At 42.3% G+C, this 23575-nt stretch overlaps 1 protein-coding gene and 1 pseudogene across 1 annotated transcript in view; both read right to left on the minus strand.

Moving 5' to 3' along the window:
* LOC121956787 (carbonic anhydrase-related protein 10-like) overlaps positions 1-23575 on the minus strand; it is a 240440-nt gene that overhangs the window by 73778 nt on the left and 143087 nt on the right. The gene's annotated exons all lie outside the window — the stretch shown is intronic.
* LOC148186407 (uncharacterized) lies at positions 3989-11403 on the minus strand (annotated as a pseudogene).

A 23575-nucleotide genomic window follows, 5' to 3' on the forward strand; every position in this document is an offset into this window, starting at 1 on the left:
CAAACCTTCATATTACAATAAATCTTGTTAACGATATATTGTTGTGGCGTGGTCCTTGCTAATGAAATTAAATTAATTTGTTAAGTTAGGTTCAGAAGCAGGACAATGCCTCAACAACTCCTCCACCAAACTGCTAATTACCTGCACGCCTACTTACAGTATACCCGGCCAACCCATTCTGCTCTGTTTGTCTTGGATCTCTCGGCCCGCCCCCCCTTTCCGTTGTGTGTTTGAGCTCCTTAACCAAAGTCTGATTTCTGGCAGTGCATGAAACAATAGCTGTTTAAACACAAAGCGCTAAAAAGTATTTGAGTTCTTTTTGATTCATTGTTACAGGCTGCAGTCATTTCTTCCTTGTCATGACTCTCCTGTGCAATTACCCATTTTTCCTGTAAAGAAAATTCATGATACCGCTTTTGTCCAGCATTTGCAGGCAGTTAATGCCTCTGTCCATCCACATCCAAATGCATAACTGCCATCCAAAGGATGTCAAAAACTGTTACTAAGTATACAAATAAAAGGTATGACATCACACTGTAAACAGTGGTTTCCAAATCAGATAGAGGCAACTCTCTCCTCCATGATTCATGGTTAAATCTCACTGCGACCAACAAACTGACCTGGACTGACAGAACTGACAGAGCCTTGACTGACTAAAGGATGGTGACGTGACATCTCTTTGACAGAAAATCATGGCCTGATTGTTATTTTCTACTAACTTTGATCCTGTGACAGCTGGACTTGCTCTGTGTCTTTGAGCTGTAGCTGCAGCAGTAACAGCTGCGGTTGTGTCTTATGGTCTTATGTTGGGCCTGCTAGCTGCCATTTAGCTCCCTGCCTCCATCTCTGTAGTCAAATGTGATTCTCATCCTTACAGATGTAACCTTTCTTTTTTTTTCAAGAAAGGCTGCAGCTGTCTATGGTTCAAGATTCCCTCCATGTTGTCTTGCCAAACACACCCACTGAAGTTAACCCTTTCTGTTTTCCAATCACTCTCAACTTCACTTGCTCTCTGGTCAAAATCTAGTGCAAAAGAGGAAAGGTGTACTGTTATTAACTCTGCATTTTAATGTGCACTGCTTTTAACCCTGCATTTCACACACAGAGATTTTTCAGTTTTTGCACAAGATTTTTACAGGAGGTGTATGATTTGTGCAGCCAACAATGCATAAACCATCTGGCCATTTTATGATGAATTTCACTGAACTAACACAGTGTGAAGGAAAGAAATACTGTCTTGTTATTGTCGACATGTTCAGTAAATGGGCTGAAGTTTTTTTTACCATAGCTAAACACAATGCCAGTGCAGTGGCAAAGGCACCTACATGGGGTATTTCAACAATCAGTCATGATGACTGACCAGCAATGTGCTCCCTAAAGTGTCACACTTTTTAGGCTTCAATATATACATGATCACTTCTAATACGTCATCACTGTATTTATCATCCACAGTGAACCAGTGCTATGAAATGTGAAAATTGTAAATTAAAGGCAAAACGGGCGAAAGGTTGCTATGAAAATGGACTGTCATGAGTTAAAGCACTTCCGCCAGTGCTTTTTTAAATGTGCACTCGCGTAAGAAATGAACATCACCTTTAAAATCATGTTCAGTAGACCCCCCCAAAATGAAATAGGTCCAGTTAAGCATTCTATTCCAACGACAACCTCATGTGATGATGAAATGCTGTGAAATTGTGTCGAACTGTTTGCTACTCTGTTAGCATTGCATTCTCAGGTGAAAAGTGCCCTTAGCAGCCACAGCGGTGCTTCGGAACCTAAAGCCAGGCGATTGGGTGCTCATTAAAGTCCACAGGAAGCATCAATGGAAGCAGAGACAATATCACCGTCCATTCCAGGTGCTCCCCACTGAAACAGCTGTAAAGGTCACAGAAAAAACTACTTGGGTCCATGCCAGCCATTCTAAACTCGTCCCAAAATCATACGACACAGGGCTCTCCATTAACTTTGCAAATACATTAGCTAATGCCCAGAGCATATTAAAGTCACAGCAAGGCATTGAGGATTCGTCAGGAGTGTAGGCAGATCACTGCTTTAAAGGCGACCAATGCACACTCCAGGAAATGATCTAGGATGACAGTATTGGCATTCTGTCTGAGGACACCAACGAAACAACACAAAAAGTGAGGGGGGAAAACGGCGCCCTCCTCCTACATGAAGCGTGCCAAACTACCACCTAAGTGATGACAGAAGACAACCAGTGACATGCATTCAGGGGAGGCAGGGGAGGCAGAGCCAAAACTGAAGCGGCTTGTGAAGTAAAGGAGGCAATTTTGGTTTTGATGATGTAAGTGCAGACAGACAAGCCCCCGCTATAGCCGAGTATGTTATGAGTGTGTTGGAGAAATACAACTGTGTTGAAAAGCTTGTAGCTCAGACATATGATGGGGCTTCTGTAATGGCATCAGACCTTAATAGGGTGCAGGCTAAAATTAAAGAGAAGGTGCCCAAAGCCATGTTCACCCACTGTTACCTGCACAAATTGAACCTTGTACTAATGCATTCAGCAAAGTGCATACCTGCATGTCAAGTCTTTTTTAAAACAGCCGAGGGACTAGGGGCGTTTTCTAGCAAGTCCACAAAGCGCACCCACTTAATGGATGAGGTGGTGAAGCGACGTTTACCCAGAGCAGCGTCCACAAGATGGAGCTCTAACTCTAGGCTGGTTCAGACAATAAGCGTGTACCAAAATTATCTGTGTGCTTTATTCCACATTATGGTGGAAAATCCTGACAACTGGGATAATGACACTCTGATGTTGGCAACAGGATATGATCGGTGGCTGTCAAAAGCATCAACATGCTTCTTACTTATGACATATGAGGACAATTTTAGTGAAACAGATGTACTTTTTAGAGTGCTTCAAAACAAAATGTTGGATATCCAATATTGTTGTGCACACATCCGCGACACACTTCGGGTTCTAGAACGCAAACGACTGAAGTTTTTATGACCAATTTGAGCAGAAATGTGACGCATTGGCCTGACAGACACAGGACGTACAGATGATGAAGAAGATACTCTTTTGGGTTCATTTGTATTTGTAGATCTGACTCTGAAAGAGTCACTAGCCATGAACCTCACCGCACGTCACTTAAGACAACTGTGTCACCAACGTGGGATCAGCAGTGGAAATCTAGCCATGATGGCTCACCTGCTCTTACTCATGACACTATACCTCACCTGCTGCAACAGAAACTGCTGTCGCTTCCAAGTGCCTCCCACCCTCCTTCCCAGTCCCTAGTGCCCCCTGCTGCCCTGGAGGAGCCTATGCAGCTAGGCCGAGCCCGGGCTTACCCCTGTGGAACGCCAACGCCCGTATGAACAACAATCTGTGCATCTACTGTGGTCAAGCATGGCCTCTCTCCCCCTCTGCGCCAAAAGGGAGGGCTCATCAGTAGTGGAAAGCGCAGGGGTGAGCCAAACGACCATCCCCCTAGCTCTCCCTCCCGTATCTCCCTGCCTGCCAGCATCCGTCACAAGAATCACTCCTTTCAAACCCAGGTGTTGATTGATTCAGGGGCCGATGACAACGTCATCAATGACACGTTTGTTGCAAAGGCTGGTCTCTCCCTCAAGCCCCTGGATCCCCCAAAAAAGTGATAGCTCTCGACAGCAGATTAATTGCCTCAATCACGCATTGCACCTCCCCAATCTCCCTCAGCATCTCCGGGAATCATAATGAAAATATCCAGCTCTTTGTAATCCCCTCCCCCCTCTCTCCCGTGGTTCTGGGATTACCCTGGCTCCAGACTCACAACCCCCAAATAGACTGGATCACCTTGACCATCTCTAGCTGGAGTGTCCAATGCCATTCTCTGTTTGCGCTCGTGATTTCCACTACACTTCAGCATTTCAGCTGCACATGACCAGTTTCGTCCGGCTATCATCTGACGTGTCCAATTATTGAGCGTATGCATATATATTTGGAGCTGGGGGCATTTTGTGTCACTCTATCTGTGGGGTCACTCTAATATCCAATGTTTTTGCGGGTCTGTGATGCAGCGCAGCAGACGGAGTTCTTTTTATCTGCTTTTATCAGATCCTAATCAAAGTCACACAACACAAAAACAGGGCTGTATTCCAGAAAGCAGGTTTCGTGAAACACTGAGTTTGTTAAGCTGAGATGAGGGAAATTGTTTTTCTGTTCCAGAAAGTGAATTTAAACTTAGGGTCAGTTACCATGGTAACCTGGAAATTGGTTTGTAAATCGCTATCTAGTTCCTCCTTTTATGCGAATGTGAAGTAAAAACCTGATGTTCAAAACAATAAATGATGATGTGTAATTTGATTAGGATTTGAACTATTTAAAACTCACCGGAGACACACAATAACCTGGCAGGGGTAAAAATGACTGTTTAGTGAAGGCCTGGCTACCTTTAAGAGGGGGATAAAGGCCGTTTCTGGTGAAACAAAGGATCTTACTCTTTAACAACAATTCAGATAGCCTACATTGAATATTCTTACATGTTGTTTCTTGGGCCCTTTCGAGTGAACAGGTGCAGATTGTAGTTAGGGGCTGGCGGCGGCACCAGCGTGTTTAAGTACGAGTTTCTCTCTGTGTTCGATAAGGAGGGGGACTGCTTGGCTCTGGACGTTCACTGCATTTGGTCTTTCGATTAAAAAGCGAATGAATTTCTTCGTCGGTAGAGCGTTACTGTTGAATACGATTACCTGTATTATTTTGACCCGTACATGCATACGCGAGGCTGTTAATGTTGTCTTCATTCATGAGAATGGCTGAGATCAGCTTTCTTGCTGACTCTCTCATCTTGCCACAACTTCTGTATCACCGTGAAAACACAAGATGGCACCACCACTCTGATGACGTCAAATGCATTTTATATATATTTTCAGGTTTTCATATACATTCTCAAACTTTCATATATATTCTCAGGTTTTAATATATATTGTCAAACTTTCATATGTATTCTCAGGTTTTAATATATATTATCAAACTTTCGATCTATATCTACCTATCTATCTCTCTCCCTCTCTCTCTCTCTCTCTCCCTCTCTCTCTCTCTATATATATATATATATATATGTATATATAATTTCCTTCAATATTACTTTATAGAAAAATATCCTAAGGAGATAGGGCATATTGCATACTATTATTAACACACTGACAGACATTCTGACATTCAGAGATTCTGACAGAGAATCAGTTAGTCAAACAATTACACAGCAAGTATGAAAGAAACAAAGAAAAGTAAGATTTGCAGAACTGACAAGGATAAAGACAGAATGATAATGAGAAAAAGAGGGGTAAATTATGGAAAAGGAAATGGACAGAATTGGGCTCAAATTAGACCAACTTTAATGATTGACAGAGAGAACTGGGTTGGAGTTTGACAGACAGAGAAAACTTGGATAGAGAAATGGGTTAGGAAAAGATTCAGGTCCTCAGAGAAACAGTCAGGGAAATCAAATGCTAATATTTAAAAGAGAAGTGATCAGTCCCACCTGGGCCTGGGCTGTAATAGGCCACTGCATAATGCATGTAAGCCAATGAGCACGCAGTAAGGGTTGAGGTTTTAATTGAAGTTCTCTGCTCTGTCGCTATCTATTAGAGATAAGCTCTGTGGCTCTCCCTCTGTTGACACTGTGGGCTTAATTATTGCACCAAAGGACAGTGAGTAGAAAGCTCTGCTTTGCTTCCTCTTTCACAAATGATGCTGCTGAAAGGACGGTGATTTCCAGCCACTCGCCCCCTCAGGGATCCCTGCTACGAGCTCATGATGAAGAGACAACGCTGCAGGGCTGAGCATCTCGCACCAGCTAATCCACACTTCAAAAACATGCTTACTGCTTCTTTTTCAGCAGTGTCATGTTGTGTTTGTGACTTAATCAGACAAAATCTGATTGTGTTCAATTACCCTGTTATCCCAATATTAACCCCAAAATGTACATACCATATTTACAACTATAGAAATGCTCATGGAAGTACAATTAAAGCCTCTGGGAACCCAAATCACCCAAATCTGAAATATTGTCATTTTAGTTTTTTCACAGTTTCCTGAAGCTGGTTGATTTTGGTGGGTTATCCCCAATTCTTATCATATAGTATGAGTAAAGCCAATCGAAAATTCAAAGTCATCTGTCAGTTGATACTAATTTAACATGGCAAACTGAAATCCCTCCATACTCCTTTCAATAGTGTGTGTTCGGAAACCCTCACCCTCACAAACTGGACCGCTGGTAAATTCGGAGAGCTTTTGGAATGTACCTTTCATTTATCCAGAGCAGTGCACTCTGGGAGCATCAGAGCGCACCCTGGAACTTCAAAATGAAGTTATCTTCAAAATGAGCTGTTTTGAACTGGGTTTTCTATTAGTTTGGAACATTTTCTTTCAGTCAGATTTATGTATACTTAATGAGACACTCAACTAAGATGTGCATTCTTACTATTTCAAGCCAAGTTTCTAAGATGTGCATTCTTACTATTTCAAGCAAAGTTTCCAGAGGCTTTAAAAGCTTCAGATGCCACTGTTATGTGCAGGGATTCTAATAAATTTGGAAGATCTGAAACAACTCATGGAGATATCACAGAATACCTTTTAAGCCATCTCATTTTCAACCTTGATACTGGGGATACTGTGGCTGCATTAGTAAGGTTGGATTTGGAAGAGAACATACAGGTTAAACACCAGTTCCAGTTAAGCGCCAAAGGTCATGTCCATAATTCATGCCCAAAATTCATGCAAGATATCATGCAGGTGAGGAATAAGGTTTCTACAGGTGAGCAGTCACACCCAGCCAGGTGCCAGCCATCACTCCTCAGGAGCCACTCCCAGATCTGTGTCTTGAGGCACAATTTTCAAAACAAATTTCATTTTCTTCATCCAAAGCCACCGTTAGAAAGTAGGTATCTTTTTAATTCTGTTCCATTATATGTTTATTGGCTGACTGTACCCCTGCAACCCTAACAAGGTATGCTTTTTTTTTCTTTTATTGCTATGATGACGGCAGTGCATGTAGATGCAGCAGCCAGTAGCCTGCAAATCCTTGCTACTTTTTTGTAATATTTGTCTATTTTTTAGATGCCAAAGCTCCTTCTGCTAAAGCATGACTTTCTATGATAGAGTGGCACTTATCAACATCAGGAGAAGTTTTGTGGGGTTTTGACTGAACGCAGCAGCCCGCTAGAGGATCTCCACCGGTGAGTTAGACCAGAGGGGAGAAACAAAACCAAAGGCACCAGACGAAGAGAGAGAGGAGAGCCGGTATTCAGGGTGAGGATGACATGACTTGGATCGAGAGCTATTCCTCTTCAAGCCTTCTTCTGTCTATTGTCTGCTTGCAGGACAAAAAAGTGGATGAGATGCGATTAAGGCTGATTCAGCAACGATTTTTCAACACCATGGCCCCTTCTGCTGAAGCATGACTTTTCTACAATAGAGTAGCACTTATCAGCATTGGGAAAAGCTGTGTGGGGCTTGGACTGAATGCAGCAGACTGCGAAAGGGTCCCTACCGACAGCATACGCCAACAAGCCGGTCGGACCTGATGGGAGAAAGGAAACTGAAAGTGTGGGATGAAAAGAGGGAGAAAAGTCGGTATCATGGTGAGCCTGGCCTGACTCTGCGTGAGAGCAGTTCCTCTACTAAGCCTTCTTCTGTCTAGTGTCTGATCGCAGGAGAGTGAAGTGGATGAGATGTGATTTTGGCTCACTCAGCAACGGGAGATCTGGAACTGCTCTGTGCATATCTTCGACATGGTTAACTGACATCCCGGATCAAGCTGTTGCACTGGATGGACTGACCTTGTGGGGGCCATTTGGACACAAGACAGGAATTGAACAATGCCATCAGGAGCAACATCACCAAGCAACCGGATGGAATCTTAATGCTGATTTTAATCAACTCAACCTTCAACTCAAAAGATGCATCAGGATCAACGATAATTGTAATTTCGTTTTTTAAACTTTGTTTTTTAAACTTTGTTTAAAAAAATGACCAATAAATATATCTTCTACCTTTTGTAATTTGCAGAATTTACATGATCAAATGTTGGCCTTACTTTTATATTTGCACTTTTCATACAATGCATACATCTCATTGTATTGTATTGTATGGTATTCATTGCCTTGGGAATCTTCAAACTGCTGATTGCCACTCAGTTAAAATGTGAAATTGTCTGAAAGGCTTTCAGATAAAAGTTTATAGGTCAGTGGAATATCTTGCTCTTTGGGTCTATCTATCATTCAGGCAGGGGCTGTTTTGACTCAGAGATTATGTTTAAAATCACAGACTTGATTGTTAATAGCAACTAACCGGCACTAATCAATAATAAATAAGTCCAATATAAAATATGTTCAAACATTCAGGCTCATTTGTGTTGAAACAGCATCAACATACACTGTCTAATTTGACCTTAATTGGTTGTTGTTGTTGTTGTTGTTGTTTTTATGACCTATTCCTTCTAATGTATTGGCAGATGTGGATAGTATGCTTGTTGTATCCCATCCTAAATTACATTTTCTGTCAACTTGCAACAAAAATCAGAATTTGGAAATGGTCAAGATATCAGTGTGCAAAGCTGCACTACAGTAGATAGCTTTAGTGCCTCCTGCACTCTACTGCAACTTTTAAATTAGTAACATCCTATGGGCAGAATTGTTTTTGTGCCAGTAATCCCAGAATCTGAGCAATGACTGTGAATATAGTGTACATCCCATCATGTCTGTTATAGTGAATGGCAAAACAATGTTGGCCTCAAAAAATGATACACTTTGCCTTTTAGTTCTGGTCCACTTTGTGTATACAGTGACTGTCTACAAAAATACTTCTAATGTACTGTAATATGTATGACAAATGACTGTGGACTATATGTTTCACCTTTAAAAGAATAACTGCAAAAATACATGTTCGGACACCCCCTCAGGGGGAATCCCCACTCTCTGATGCACACAGTTGTTACAATGGTTACCCTGTAATCCTACATAAATATGCACATGTACATCATGTGTACAGATCACTTCCTTAAGGGGGAACTATGCCCATTTTTCAAAATGTATGCATAGTATTCCACTAAGACAACTCTCCCACATCTAACACTTGAGTGCTAAAACTAAAATTTGTTTGGAGAATTGCCTCAGCAGAGAGTGAGCTGATGTCCGTTGTAAAGACACTACTGGAGTTTCTGGATGGACACAAAACATCAGAGGACTGAAAAGATATGGATTGGTTTCCAAAGCAGAGATTAATGTCCTGGGAATGATCAACTACTCCCTCCAAGGACATAAATTGACTTGAAATATTCTTATGACTGACACAAACATTTCTAAGAACGGACTCTGCTGAGCCTAAAATATATGATTTAGAATATGATATTGATCCTGAGAGCTATGTGTTTAATACCATTAATGATACTTACTTATGATACTTGATACTTACCTACTATTATTATTATTATACTATGCATTTACAATCTGTGGGAATTTCAGCATTGACTTAGTTAATGCTTCTGAACAAAATCTGATTTTTTTGATTCATTTTATAGTAGAGGACTGTTTCCACTGATTACAGAGCCCAGTAGAAAAACCTTGTGCAACATTAATTGATCACATATTTGTGATGGAGAACAGTGTTAAAAGTGGGTTAATAATAAACAATATAAGCAATCATTTACCTGTATTTCTAATGCATGACCATCAAATTAAGAGAATGAAGAAGTAAATTAATTTCAGATATGTAAGGGTAAGAGCTGATGAAGCAATAAACAAATTTAGGATTGACCTTCTAAAAGAAGAGTGGAAAGGGATTTGTGTGGAAGAAGTAAATGATGCATATGAAGCATTTTTAAAGAGCTATTTGTCACTGTATAATTCACATTGTCAAATAATACAATGCAAACATAAACGTAACTACAATGAAAAGCCTTACATAACAAAGGACTTACAAAGTGCATGCAAAAAGAAAAACAAACTTTACTAAGACTTCTTAAAATATAAAACAAAAACTGCTGAAAAGCAGTATGAGGTTTACAAAGACAAGTTGACTATAGTAATGAGGCAGAGCAAAGAAAGAATATTATAATAAAATGTTAAAAGACAATCAAAGCAACACCAAAGGTACTTAGAAAATACTGAACAAAGTAATAGGGAATAATTCTGTGTCAAAAGATTTTCAGTCACTTCATCAATGACAATAATAAGGTTATTACAAGCGTGAAATAAGTGGCATTTTTGTTAATGTTAGGCCCAATTTGCCAAACATTAATAAAAGTAATGATGCACAACTTGAGGGGGGGGGGTTATAGTGCAGTCCATGAACATAGATGAAAACAATTTGTGATTAAAAAGATGTTTTCAAGTGAGGAGTTTCACAACAATTATTTAATAGTACGAACTGATTTTATATATATATATATATATATATATATATATATATATATATATATATATATATATATATATATATATATACATAACTGTGGACAGACCCCTGGCTTGTTCAAACATTGTACTATTCACTTTAATACATCCATGGTTGTAACTGTTCCTAGGACTGCACTCTTATGGACTGCGATCTCAGATGTTGTTCTGCTGGAGCCACTGTCCCAGTTTGTGGGTTACAGCATCCAGTGCTCCGATCACCACTTGTGCCACCACTTCTTTCACCTTTCACACCTTCTCTAACTCCTCTTTCAGCCCTTGGTATTTCTTAAGCCTCTTTCGTTCCTTCTTCCTGATGTTGCTAATGCTCGGGATTGCTACATTTATCACTACAGCCTTCTTCTGTTGTTTATTGACCACTACGATGTCTGGTTGGTTAGCCATCACCAGTTTGTCAGTCTGGATCTTGAAGTCTCACAGGATCTTAGCCCTGCCATTCTCCACCACCGTTGGAGCTTGGGACTTGTAGTCCCTACTCAGCACAGATGTTCCTGTACATGATGCCAGCCACTTGTTTATGGCTCTCCATATACGCTGTGCCTGCCTGCATCTTACACCCTGTTGTTATGTGGGGCCTCAGGGGCCTCTTTGAACAGCCTGCACCTGGGGTCGTGCCTGGTGTGATAAACCCCAGCCTCTACTGCTCTTGCTGAATGCCTGTTCTTGTGCTGCCATGATCACTGCCTCTGTGCTGTCCTTCTGACCAGCCTTTTCCAGCCATTGGTAGGATTTCTCGATATCAGCCATATCTGCTAACTGTTAGTGGTGTGCAGGGGCTTGTCCTTCCATGACCGTTTCTCCTCATCATCATCATCATCATTGGACTTCTGCTGCCTGAATCACATAACAAGTCATCATTTGGGGCCATCTTCCTGATGAGCTCTGGGTATTTCATCCTGGACAGTGGCTCTGACTCTCACTAGTCCACACCCCCCTCCTTTCTCTTAGCACCGTTAGGGGTTTTCTTGTTGATATCAGTGGCCTCTATCTCTTCCTTTGGCGTACCAGTGCGGTATCTGATGACTGGCAGTGTGTATATGTTGATGGCATTGATGTTGCTCTTTCTATTAAGCTGACTTTAACCTTACTCTGTGGAGGTATTTCGTTATGGCTGACTTCCATGTGGCCTCATCATGTTTCCCAATTGCCTTTGGGATTCCACTTTCCTGTCCATCTGCTATGTTGCCCTCTGGTAGTTCAACCCCTTAAGTTGTGACCATCTTGTCTCCTCTAGCTTTAGATGCGCTGCAATTTCTCTGACCCAACAGGCGTGTGAAGGTGGAACTCTGTCCTTCCACTTAAGGAGGATAAGCCTGTGGGCCAGAAGGGAGGAAAAGGCCTGGGAGTTTGAGTGGGAGTTTGAAAGGGACACCCCCTCAGGAGCAACCCCAGGCACAGTGGTAATAGAATTAGGTGAAATGTTGCAGGAGTACATGCAGGAGAAGGTGTCAACAACAGAGAGCCAAAATGGAGCCAATGACTAACAGGAAAAGAAGATGTGATGTAGAGTGGCTGGGGCGTCCAGGCACCTTTGACAGGTAGGATCTACCTCTGGGTATATTCTGGCGAGCCTGCTTCTGCAGACGATGGAACACCTTAAATTGAAGTACACCATGTCTCACACATAAAGAAGAATTATGAAATATTTTGAAGTGTATTGTATATCTTAGATATGCAGCCCTCCCAGTAGGGATCAAGGCTGAAGCATTCTTCCACAAAGCGAGGGTGCATTTTTCCGAGCAATGTCTCTAACTTGAAGATACCTAAAGTAATGCTTTCTTGGCATGTCATACTCCTTAAACAGATTATCAAAAGACATGAATACACCATTTTGAAAATGGTCAGCCACACACTTCAGACCCTTCTGATACCCGAGATGGAATGTGGTATCTAGCAGGGCCGGTTTAAAAGAGGGATTGTATTATAGGGATGGCTGGGATCAATTGTTTGAATCCAAAGTGTATCCTGAACTGTGACCACATTCTAAGGGAGCTGCTGACCACCGGGTTGTTTGAAAGGTATTTTCTGTTAAGAGGTAGGGGAACACACAACAGGGAGGCCGGATCCATTGGTCCACATGAATGTCGTTCCATGTAAACCGGTCCGGTCCGTGCCTGAAAGTGAGACATCCAAAAATTTATTTTCTGTATATTTACAGCCCATTAGTAATGCAGGAATTCAGGAGTAATAGACCCCCTTCTGATTGGCTTTTTTCCGAAAATGTTTAGTGAAGGCGAGAAATTTTCTTGTCTCAAATGAATGTCGAAATATGTTTATCCAGTTCCTTAAAAAAGGACTTTGGGAGGAAAACAGTAATCAACTGAAAATAGTATAACAATCTTGGCATAATAACCATTTTGATGGTGTTTATCCTTCCTGCTAATGAGGAAGGGATGCCCAGTGCTTGAGATTTAGCTGTAGCTTTTTTTTAAGAAGGTCTTTAAATACCTGTGTTACACATATCCCAAGGTACGTGAACAAATCAACCACCTTGAAGGGGAAGTCAGTATGTGAAAGTTTACGTGCTTTACATTAATGGGGAAAAGTACACTTTTAGTCAAATTAATTTTGTATCCAGATGCATGGCTAAAAGACGTGGTAGTGTCAAGTACAGTTGGAATCAATTGCAGCGGGTCAGTGCAAAACAATAAGAGATCGTCCATGAATAGGGCCACTTTATGTGTGTAGCCTCCCCTTTCTATACCCGTAAGGTCACCCAAGTCCCTGAGGGCGACAGCCAGAGGTTCTACTACTAAATTGAACAGAAGGGACGACAAGGGGCAGCCCTGTCCCATTCTCCTTTGCCTGGGGAAGTATTTCGAGATGGCATTATTATTGCATACTGCGGCTTGTGGTGCTGTATATAAAACTTTTATCAAGGATATGAAACGGGGGCTGAAGCCGAATTGTCCAAGAGCTGTGAAGAGATCAAATTCAATGCGGTCAAATGCTTTATGTGCATCAAGTGAGATTAGAACTTCTGTGGTGGGGCTGGGGTTAAAATAAACTATATTATACAGGCGCCTGAGGTTACCAAAGGATTGCCTACTTTTCATAAATCCTGCCTGGTCTGGATGGATGATTTTTTTTTTAACTGTTTCCAACCGAAGAGCTAGACCTTTAGAGCGTATTTTGTTGTCACAACTGACCAGGCTCACTGGCCTGTATGAGTCACATAATGTTGGGTCTTTACCCTTTTTTAGGATGACAGATATGACAGCCTGTGATAAAGTGGGAGGTAACAACCCTCGCTCAAAAGCCTCCGCATAGACCTCGAGCATAACGGGTATTAATTTGCTGGCAAATTTTTTATGAAATTCAATCGGGAGCCAGTCAGGCCCTGGGGCTTTACTGCTCCTCATAGCCTTGATTGCGTATTCAATCTCTCTATTAGATATGTCCCCCTCAAGAGATGGAACATCCTCAGAGCTCAGTGTCGGAAGTTTAAGATCTTTGATAGAGGAGCCATTATTGGCCTCTGAGGAGTAAAGGTTTTCATAAAAGTTCCTGAATTGGTCAGGACAGGACTTCTACATGAGCGGATGCTAGAGAGTTGTATTCCAACTGTAACTTGACATGTTCTTCATATAGTTCAACAGATGGGTTAGAAGAGTGTCTCTTATCAATGTCACTGATCAAACCAAGCAGTTCTGTCATGCGACTTGTTTTTTTCCTATTCATTGTGATCGAGTAGGATATAATTTGGCCGCGAATATACGCCTTCATGGCCTCCCGCATCGTACCAATACTTGTTACTGATTGTCAGTTAGTTTCAAGAAATAATTCAATATGTATAGAGATGCAGTTGTTAAAATCCTCATCTGCTAATAAGCGTGGGTTGAGCCGCCAAGCCCTCTGTGGCGGTACATGACCCGGAAACAGAGTTGCATTACTACTGGGCTGTGATCTGAGACAATGATGCTCTAGTATCCACTGGACTTGAGGTAAGGCAGTAACTTTTTGTCGAAGAGGAAATAATTTATCCTTGGGTATGATTGTTGTGCCGTAGAAAAAAAAGAATACTGCCTAGAGGTAGGATTCTTAAAACACCAGGGTCGACCATTCTGTAGTCTTCAAGTTCGACAGTGGTCTAGAGAAGACTGTGAAGCAGAGTGTGATGGAGGACGCAGTTAAAATCAGCCCTGAGGATGAGCTGATGTGAATTTAGGTCTGGGAGCAAAGCAAATAGTTTGTTAAAGAACTCTGTGTCATCCCAACTGGGGGCGTAAACACATGTCATCACAACAATAACATAATGGCCATTCTTATCCGTGGTAACTTTGGATTTAACAAACTGTACATGTCGTCGTATCAGAATAGCTGTGCCCCTATGTTTAGACTGTAATTTAGTGATAGATATGAGATTTTAGCTTGCGTACAGTGGAGAATACCTTACTGCATTTCACTGGGTGGTTGAGCCCCCTAACGTTCCAGCTTGTGAAGGTGGTTGCAGCTCTATCTGAAGCCTGTATTCTGTTTATCCTGATAAACACAGAGAACATGAACCACATTGTCTCACCCGCTCATGTGTGGAGAGCGGCTGTTTTGCTACATGGTAACAGCCTGTTAGCAGGCTACAATGATAGCTTAACCATTAACTGTTGGGGATATATGACCAGTCAAGTCAAGTCAGTTTTATTTATAGAGCCCATTATCACAAAACATGGTTTGCCTCAGAGGGCTTTACAGTGTACGACATCCCTGTGCCCTTAGACCCTCACATCACCCAAGGAAAAACTCCCCAAAAAGAACCCCTGTAACGGGGTGGGGGGGGGAGAAATCTCAGGAAGAGCGGTAGAGGATGATGAGGGATCCCTCTTCCAGGACGGACAGACGAGCAATAGATGTCGTAATAGCAAATGAAATACAACATGGCAAAAAAGGAAAGAGAAAGAGAGAGGGGGAGAGAGGGGGAGAGAGGCACAGCAATAATAGAAACAGATGCATGTCATATTACAATAATGGTAGGTGTGAAATTAGTAATTGCACTCTGTGATGATGTTGAGGGAGATGATAACAGTCTCATGCATATGTTGAAAGGGAGGTGTCCAAAGGCAAGATCACAGCATCGGCTCAACCAGGACCAGACCACAATCAGGGCGACCAGTGAGTCCTATCCGGAAAAGAGTCGCGGCCTGATTCATTGAAAGTGAACAGCATATTGTCAGTGAATTATCAGGCAGCCCCCCAACCCCCATTCACAACGTTAGCCGGCATTTCTAGTTAGCATTTTATCAGAAAAAAAAGAGACCGGTGTAGTAAAAGGGTTATAGTTTGCAAAATAATTTAGTTGAAAAGTATAGGAGGCAGCTAATTTATCGAAAATAATAGGTTCTGGTGAGCAGCTCACAGAAAAATGTACTCACATGACACCGCACAAACCGGAAGTCCGTCCTGCCTTTCTTAGATACCATCCGTCCACACTTATCTAGCCCAACATCCTGATGTCGTTGCTGCAAATCCTGGTGATGTGGATCAGTGAGTCAGTGTCACGCTCTTTCTTAGCATACAGTTTGATGTCATCCAGCAAAGGTGGCTGATGGTTGCTCCACTTTAGAACCAGTATCCCTAGCCACTCCTGTTTATGATCTGGCTGAGGGGGTGCAGACCTATACAGAATTTCAATTTTAATTTCAATTTTATTTATAGAGCCCATTATCACAAAACATGGACATCCCTCTGCCCTTAGACTCTCACATTACCCAAGGAAAAACGGGGGGGGGGGCTCAGGAAGAGCGGTAGAGGATGATGAGGGATCCCTCTTCCAAGACAGACAGACGTGCAATAGATGTCGTAAATGACAAATGAAATACAATCATGGCAAAAAGGAAAGACAAAGAGAGAGGGGGAGAGAGGCACAGCAATAATGGAAACAGGTGCATGTCATATTACAAAACGATAGGTCTGAAATTATTAAATGCACTCTATGACGATGTTGAGGGTGATGATAAGAGTCTCATGCATATATTGATAGGGAGGTGTCCAGAAGCAAGATCATGGCATCGCCGCAACCAGGACCAGACCGCGATCAGGGCGAGCAGGGGGCACAGTATCAGTGCAGCCACAGCACAAGCACAACCAAAGCCTGCTTCACAGCACCAGCACAGCTATCACCACAATCAGGCAGAGCCAAGGTTACGGCCAGGATCCGGGGAAAACTAGGAAACAAGAGAGCAGGAATGCTCCGGAGAGGCAACAGGATTAGCGTAGTGCAGTTCAACAGACCCAGGCCTCATAAGTGCGAGCCCCAGGTAGTGACAGTACCACATGGTTATCACAGATGCAAGGCTAAGCTAGACTACTGAGGCTAAGCTAAGCTTACAAACGGCTGTCACAGCTACAAGGCAAGGCTTAGCAGTAATGGTAATGCAGTAAACAAACATGCATGATTTTCAGATGGCGGGAGTAAGAGAAGGAAAAGAAGCTCAGTGTATCATAGAAAGTCCACTGGCAGATGAGACCTATGTCAGCCTAACTATGGGCTTGTCCAGGCAACCTGAGCCAGCCTTAAGTCTATCCTTAAAAGTGGAAATGGTGTCTGCCTCCCTGTACTGGAAGATGGTTCCATAAGAGAGGAGCGTGGTAGCTGAAGGCTTTGGTTTCTATCCTACTTTTGGAAACCACAAGTAATCCTGAATTTTTTAGAGCACAGTGATCTTGAGGGTTGGTAAGGAACTATGAGCTCCAACAGATAGGATGGAGGAGGAGGATTTTAAATTCAATCCTGGATTTCACAGGGGAGCCAGTGCAAAGAAGCTAAAACAGGAGAATTATGGTCCCTTTTCTTGGTTCCCACTAAAACACGTGCAGCAGCATTCTGCACGAGTTGGAGAGATCTAAGAGATTTGTTGGGGCAACCGAATAATAGGTAGTTACAGTAATCCAGCCTAGAGGGGACAAATGCATGTACTAATTTTTCAGTATCTGTTTTAGGTCTAATTTTGGCAATGTTACCCAAGTGAAAGAAAGCAGTCCTTGAAGTTTGTTTTATATGGGAGGCAAAAGATAAATCTTGATCAAATAAAACTCAGAGGTTCCTTACGGTTGTGCTAGAGACCAAGGTAATGCCATCTAGAGAAATTACATTGTTAGAAAAGGAGTTTCTGAGGTGTTTGGGGCCAAGAACAATAACTTCAGTTTGGTCTGAATTCAACATCAAGAAATTATGGCTCATCCAGGCTTTAACGTTCTTAAGACATGTTTGAAGTCTAGATAGCTGATCAGTTTCATCTGGTTTCATAGATAGACATAATTGTGTATCGTCAGCGTAACAATGGAGATTTGTAGAGTGTTTTCTAATTATGTTGCCTAGAGGAAGCATATATAAAGTAAAAAGGATTGGTCCAAGCACAGAACCCTGTGGCACTCCGAAGCAGACCTTAGTACGCGCGGAGGATTGGTCATTGATGTGAACAAATTCGGAACGATCTGATAAGTAAGATTTAAACCAGGCTAGTGCCGTTCCTTTAAGGCCAATTAACTGTTCCATTCTGTGCAGTAAGATTTGATGGTCAATGGTGTTAAATGCGGCACTGAGATTTAATAGGATTAAAACAGGGACCAGACCTGTATCAGAAGCAATCAATAAGTCGCATTCATTTTTGCTAGTGCCATCTCTGTACTCTGATGAACCTAAGCCTGACTGAAAGTCCTCGAATAAACTATTATCTTGGAGAAAGTCACAGAGTTGATGAGCAACCAGTCTCTCAAGGATTTTAGAAATAAAGGGGAGATTAGATATCGGTCTATAGTTAGCTAAAATCTCAGGATCAAGAGAGGGCTTCTTTAGAAGAGGTTTAATGACAGCTACTTTAAAAGACTGTGGTACATAGCCTGTTAATAAAGACATCAATTATATCTAATATCTAAGAGTTGCTTATTAAGGGCAAAATGTCCTTAAGTAGCCTAGTTGGGATGGGGTCTAGCAGGCATGGTTGATGGCTTAGATGCAGAAATCAAAGTGTAAAGTCGGCGAATGTCAATGGGGGAGACAGATAATTTTCAGGCCTTGCTGCCATATCCAGGCTACCTGTGTCCGGGGTCAGGTCAGTTAAGGGCAAGAGGTGATGGATTTCATCTTGAATAGTTATAATTTTATCATTAAAGAAACTCATAAAGTTGTCACTGCTTAGGGCCAAAGGAATACAAGACTCTATAGAGCTGTGACTCTGAGTCATCCTGGATACAGTGTTGAAAAGAAACCTGGGATTGTTTTTATTTTCCTCAATTAATGATGAGTAATAGTTTGCCCTGGTATGGTGGAGGGCCTTCTTTTACTTTTTAAGACTATCCAGCCAGACTAAATGGGATTCTTCCAGGCTGGTGGAACGCCAATTTCTTTCAAATTTTCAGGATGTTTGTTTCAGTTTGTGGATCTGGAGGTTTAATCATGGAGCTAATTTTCTTTGTTTCATTATTTTCTTCTTGAAGGGTGCAACAGAGTTTAGAGCTGATCGCAGTGAGCCAGTAGCATTATCAACGAGACAGTCAATTTGAGAATGACTTAAGTTAATAAGAGTATTCTCAGTCACTGTGAGACATGGTAATGAGGTCAATGCAGAAGAAATCAGTTTCTTAAATTTAGCCACTGCTGAATCAGAGAGACATCTAGAATAGTGACTCTTACTGAGAGGCTTGTAGTCGAGTAATAAAAAATTGAAAGTTATTAAATAATGGTCTGACAGAGCGGGAGTCTCAGGAAAGACTAATAAATCTTCAATATTGATGCCATATGCAAGGACAAGATCAAGGATGTGGTTGTAGCGGTGGGTGGGTTTATGTACACACTGACTGAAGCCAACTGAATCCAAAATGATGGAGAAAGCAGAACTAAGGCTATCATTATTAATATCCATGTGAATGTTAAAATCCCCTACGATAATATTTTTGTCTGATTTAAGCACTAAACTTGATATAAGCTCAGAGAATTCAGATGGAAATTCATAGTATGGGCTGGGGGCGTGGTACACTATAACAAATAGAATTGGCTGTAGAGTTTTCCAGGATGGGTGAGAAAGGCCAGTGTTCCGCACAACGTGACTATATGACCAGGAGGAGTGGATTCATTCAGATGAACGTACTCATCAGGACAAAGCCAGGTCTCAGTGAGGCAGAGTAAACCAATATGGTTATCCAATATTAAATCAGTGACTAAAAGAGCCTTGGTTGATAGGGATCTAATGTTCAAGAGTCCGCATTTAATTCTCCTGCTATGATACTCTTTGACAGGAGATGTATTTATTTTTATGAGATTTTCTTGTACAACTCCGCTTTTGTTTATTTTAGATTTAAACAAATGGAGTGGTCGGGGGACAGACACCGTTTTTATAACATTTACATTATGGGTGTGTGACTGTGCTAGAAGCTCAGAGAACTGTGTAAGACTGCGACTCCGCAACCTGGTCCCAACTCTGGGATGTCATGGCTTTGGGCCTCTAATAAACTCAGCCAGATTCCTAGCGAGGAGAGCGGCTCCATCCAAAGTGGGATGGATGCCATCCCTCCGGATAAGACCCCAGAAAGAGTGCCAATTCTTAACAGAACAGAACAAAACAGCAGCGGGGACAGAGCATCTCCTTGGTAAATGCCATACTTGATGGTAACTTGTGCAACTGGCTTTGAGTTGGCCTCATGTGATGTCCTCCACAATCCCATTGAGCTCTTGATGAAGGCTTTCTGTGTCCTGTTGATGTTGTACAGTTTCAAGAATTCCAGGATCGAGTCATAGGCTTTCTTATTGTCAGTACAGGCGGTGCACAGATTGGTCTGTCTGGTTTTGCAGTCTTGGTTGAATGCTTTGTCTACCAGTAACTGTTTGGCTCCCCTGGTGTTACTGTCAACTCCTTTCTGGCCCCCGCTCATGTATTGAGTCATGACTGAGAGCTGGCATCAAGGAGCCAAAGAGGAGACATCAGCAGAGACTGGAGAGAGACCTCAACAGCAACAGCACTAAAGATATGTGGTAGGTGATTCAAAATGTCACAGGCTACAAGGCCCCGGCTTGTGTGAGGCCATGCTGCCGGACGAGCTGAACACATTTTACGCTTGCTTTGACCTCTTCAATAAGGACTCAGCTGTGAAGTCTAATCCACCTCCAGAGGACTGGCGACTCTCAGTGACCACAGCAGATGTGACAAAATTCCTGCTGAGAGTTAATATAAACAAGTCCACAGGCCCAGACAACATTCTTGGACGCGTACTAAAAATCATAAACGGATATTTTTAACACTTAACTCTCACAAGAGACTGTTCCCTACTGCGTCAAGATAGCCATCATTGTTCCTATACCTAAAAAGTCTGCTGTGTCTAGTCTTAGTGACTACCTGGGGCTCTTACCCCCATCCTGATGAAGTGCTTTGAGAAACTGGTTCTCCAGCACATCAAAGACAACATCCCTGCCAGCCTGGACCCTCACAGTATGCTTTCAGAACCAACAGATCCACAGAGAATGCCATATCTACTGCTCTTCACTGAGTCTTCACTCACCTGGAGAATAAGAACAGTTACATCAGGATGCTGTTTGTTGACTTCAGCTCAGCATTTAACACAATCTCCCCCATGAAGCTGATTAGAAAAGTTAACACTCTGGGCTTCAGTGCAACGCTCTGCAACTGGATACTGGACTGCCTCACATGCAGACCCCAGAGAATTCGGATTGGCAGTCACACCTCCTCTACATTAGTGCTCAACACCGGAGCCCCCCAGGGCTGTGCAGAGGCATGTATTGGCCAATAGTTTGAAGGAATCGCTCCCCTCTGGGGGTCCTTCATGATCAGGACTGTCCGGCCTTGGGTCATCCACTCTGGGTGGGTCCCATCTTGCAGCAGTTGGTTCATTTGTGCTGCTAGACATCCATAAAGTGCAGTTAGCTTCTTTAGCCAGTAGGTGTGAACCATATCAGGGCCAGGTGCTGTCCAGCTCTTTATTAACCCCATTCTGACTTGTTGTCCTGGCTCCCCCTTGCATGAGCATCTTTGTTGTACGCCTTCAATCTCTAGTTGTGAAAGCAGCTGTTCAAACACTGAGCTAGCAGTTGTTTCTTTATTAGTGTGGATGATTGGTTTTGAAGTATTCATTGGTCCCACATCCTCTGCATATATCCCCTCTCTGGGATTGCTCTTATAGTAGCATTCCACCATTTACACATTGTTCTTTCTGTTCCATCTGTGTCTTGTTCCAGTAGCCCATATGCCATCAGGTTGCCCTGATTCCCCAACATTGGCCTGAGAACATCTTAATAAGAGGATTTCCCCTGTATGATTACTTTGATAGATATGTAACTTAAGTATACATTCAAAAACTCATTGTCTGTTGTTACTCTTAATGCTGATTTTTGCCGTGGTTGATGGAAAGCATGTCTATGTGTGTGTGTGTGTGTGGGGTGGGGGTGGGGGGGCAGAGAAAGGGAGACATATAGGCTGTCAAAATGATTAATTCCCTGTTTGAATGACCCCATGCTTGCCTCTGTCTACGTTCATCCACTCTCCTCCTCCATGTCTTCTCATTCTCTGCCTCTTATTCTTTTCTTTTCTCGCTCCTTTCAACCTCCTGTCCTGTTTTTCACTTCCCTTTTCCCCACCTCTCCCCTCCGTAATCACTACCTTTTTTTTCTTTTCTCTTTTACTCCTTTTATTTTACTGGGTCTTCTCTTGTCACTCAAGTCAAACTGATCTTTAGCTGCCTCCTCTATTCTCCCTCCTCCAGAAACCCCCAACTCCTATTGATTTCTCCTGACAATTTCCCCAGTACCTACTGATTTACAAATAGACTTCAGTCTTCCAATATCAGTCTAGGTGAAGCCTTCCTCCCTAGGCTTGCAAGGTAGTTTTGTGAATTTTTGTGTTTTGTTTTGTAAAGATCAGCAGCAGTAAATCATAGAGCATAATGAAATATGTTAAAATGGAAAGAGATAAGATAGATAAGATTTTCAGCTTTTTAATTCTACCCCCACCTAGCGTCTCCGGGTGGTATTTTCCTTGCTGCCATTGTTGCGAAGACTAGCAGGATACTTTCCGTTTTCCTCAGAGCTTAGCAACTATCCACAGAGGAGCAAACGATATTTAAGAACGTCATAAACACATACAAAATTGAAGAGGGAAGAAAAAACATGTTCTCTGAATAGGTAAAGTTTCTTGTTACTTACTCCAGGGACCTGGAGCTAAGTGGGTTTGGAAGCCCTATTCGTCTGGACCAGTCTCCGGAGATTACCTGGAAGAGTCGGGGAGGAGGCGTGTGTTTCTACGTAAACCAAAAGTACTGTAAAACCGTTGTTGTCAGGGAGAGGATATGTACGGCTGAGGTGGAGCGACTGTCTACTTCTCTCCTCCCCTTCTACCTGCCTCGCGAATTCCAACAACTGTTTTACACTTTAGTATCCATTCATCCGCAAGCCAGTGCATCAGCTGCTGCCTAGATGATCACTGACGTCACTCATAATCTGGACTCAATATGCCCAGATGCACCTAAATTTATCCTTGGGGATTTTAATCATTGTAAACTTGATAAAACTCTGAGAACTTATGAGCAATATGTCACCTGTGCAACAACACTGAAGAACACTACACTGGATCTGTGTTATGGTTCAGTCAGTGGAGCTTACAAGTCCTTGCCCATGCCTTCTTTTGGTGCTTCTTACCACAACATTGTTTTTTTATGACTCTGTACAAACCTTGCTTTCAACCCCTTTAATGTGAGGAAAGAACAGTAAAAACATGGTCAGAAAGCAGCATTTCCTCTCTTCAGGCGTGCTTCGAGTGTACAGAGTGGCAGTGTTTCTATGATGCGTGTGAGGATGCTAATGAACTTACAGAGACAATATCCTCCTACATTACCTTCTGTGGGGATCTGGTTATCCCTACTAAGGAGGTGTTTACCCAAATAATAAGCCCACAAAAGAAGTAAAGTCAGTCATCAACAAAAAGAAAAGGGTTTTCTATTCTGGTGACCCACTAGAAATAAAGGCATCTCCAGGGAGGTAAAGGTGGAAATACGTAAGGCAAAACTAATGTATCGGGAAAAAATTGAACATCAGTTTAGTAGTGGAGACCTAAGAGCGGCCTGGAGTGGAATTAAATCCATGGCATCCATTAACCAGCCCACTCAAACTAAGCGTCTTGTCACACTCAGTGGTGTAAGTGATAATGGATTGGCAGATGTT

This window comes from Plectropomus leopardus, chromosome 18 (assembly GCF_026936395.1).
Source record: "Plectropomus leopardus strain MGB_pleo_1.0 chromosome 18, ASM2693639v1, whole genome shotgun sequence".
NCBI lineage: Eukaryota > Metazoa > Chordata > Actinopteri > Perciformes > Serranidae > Plectropomus > Plectropomus leopardus.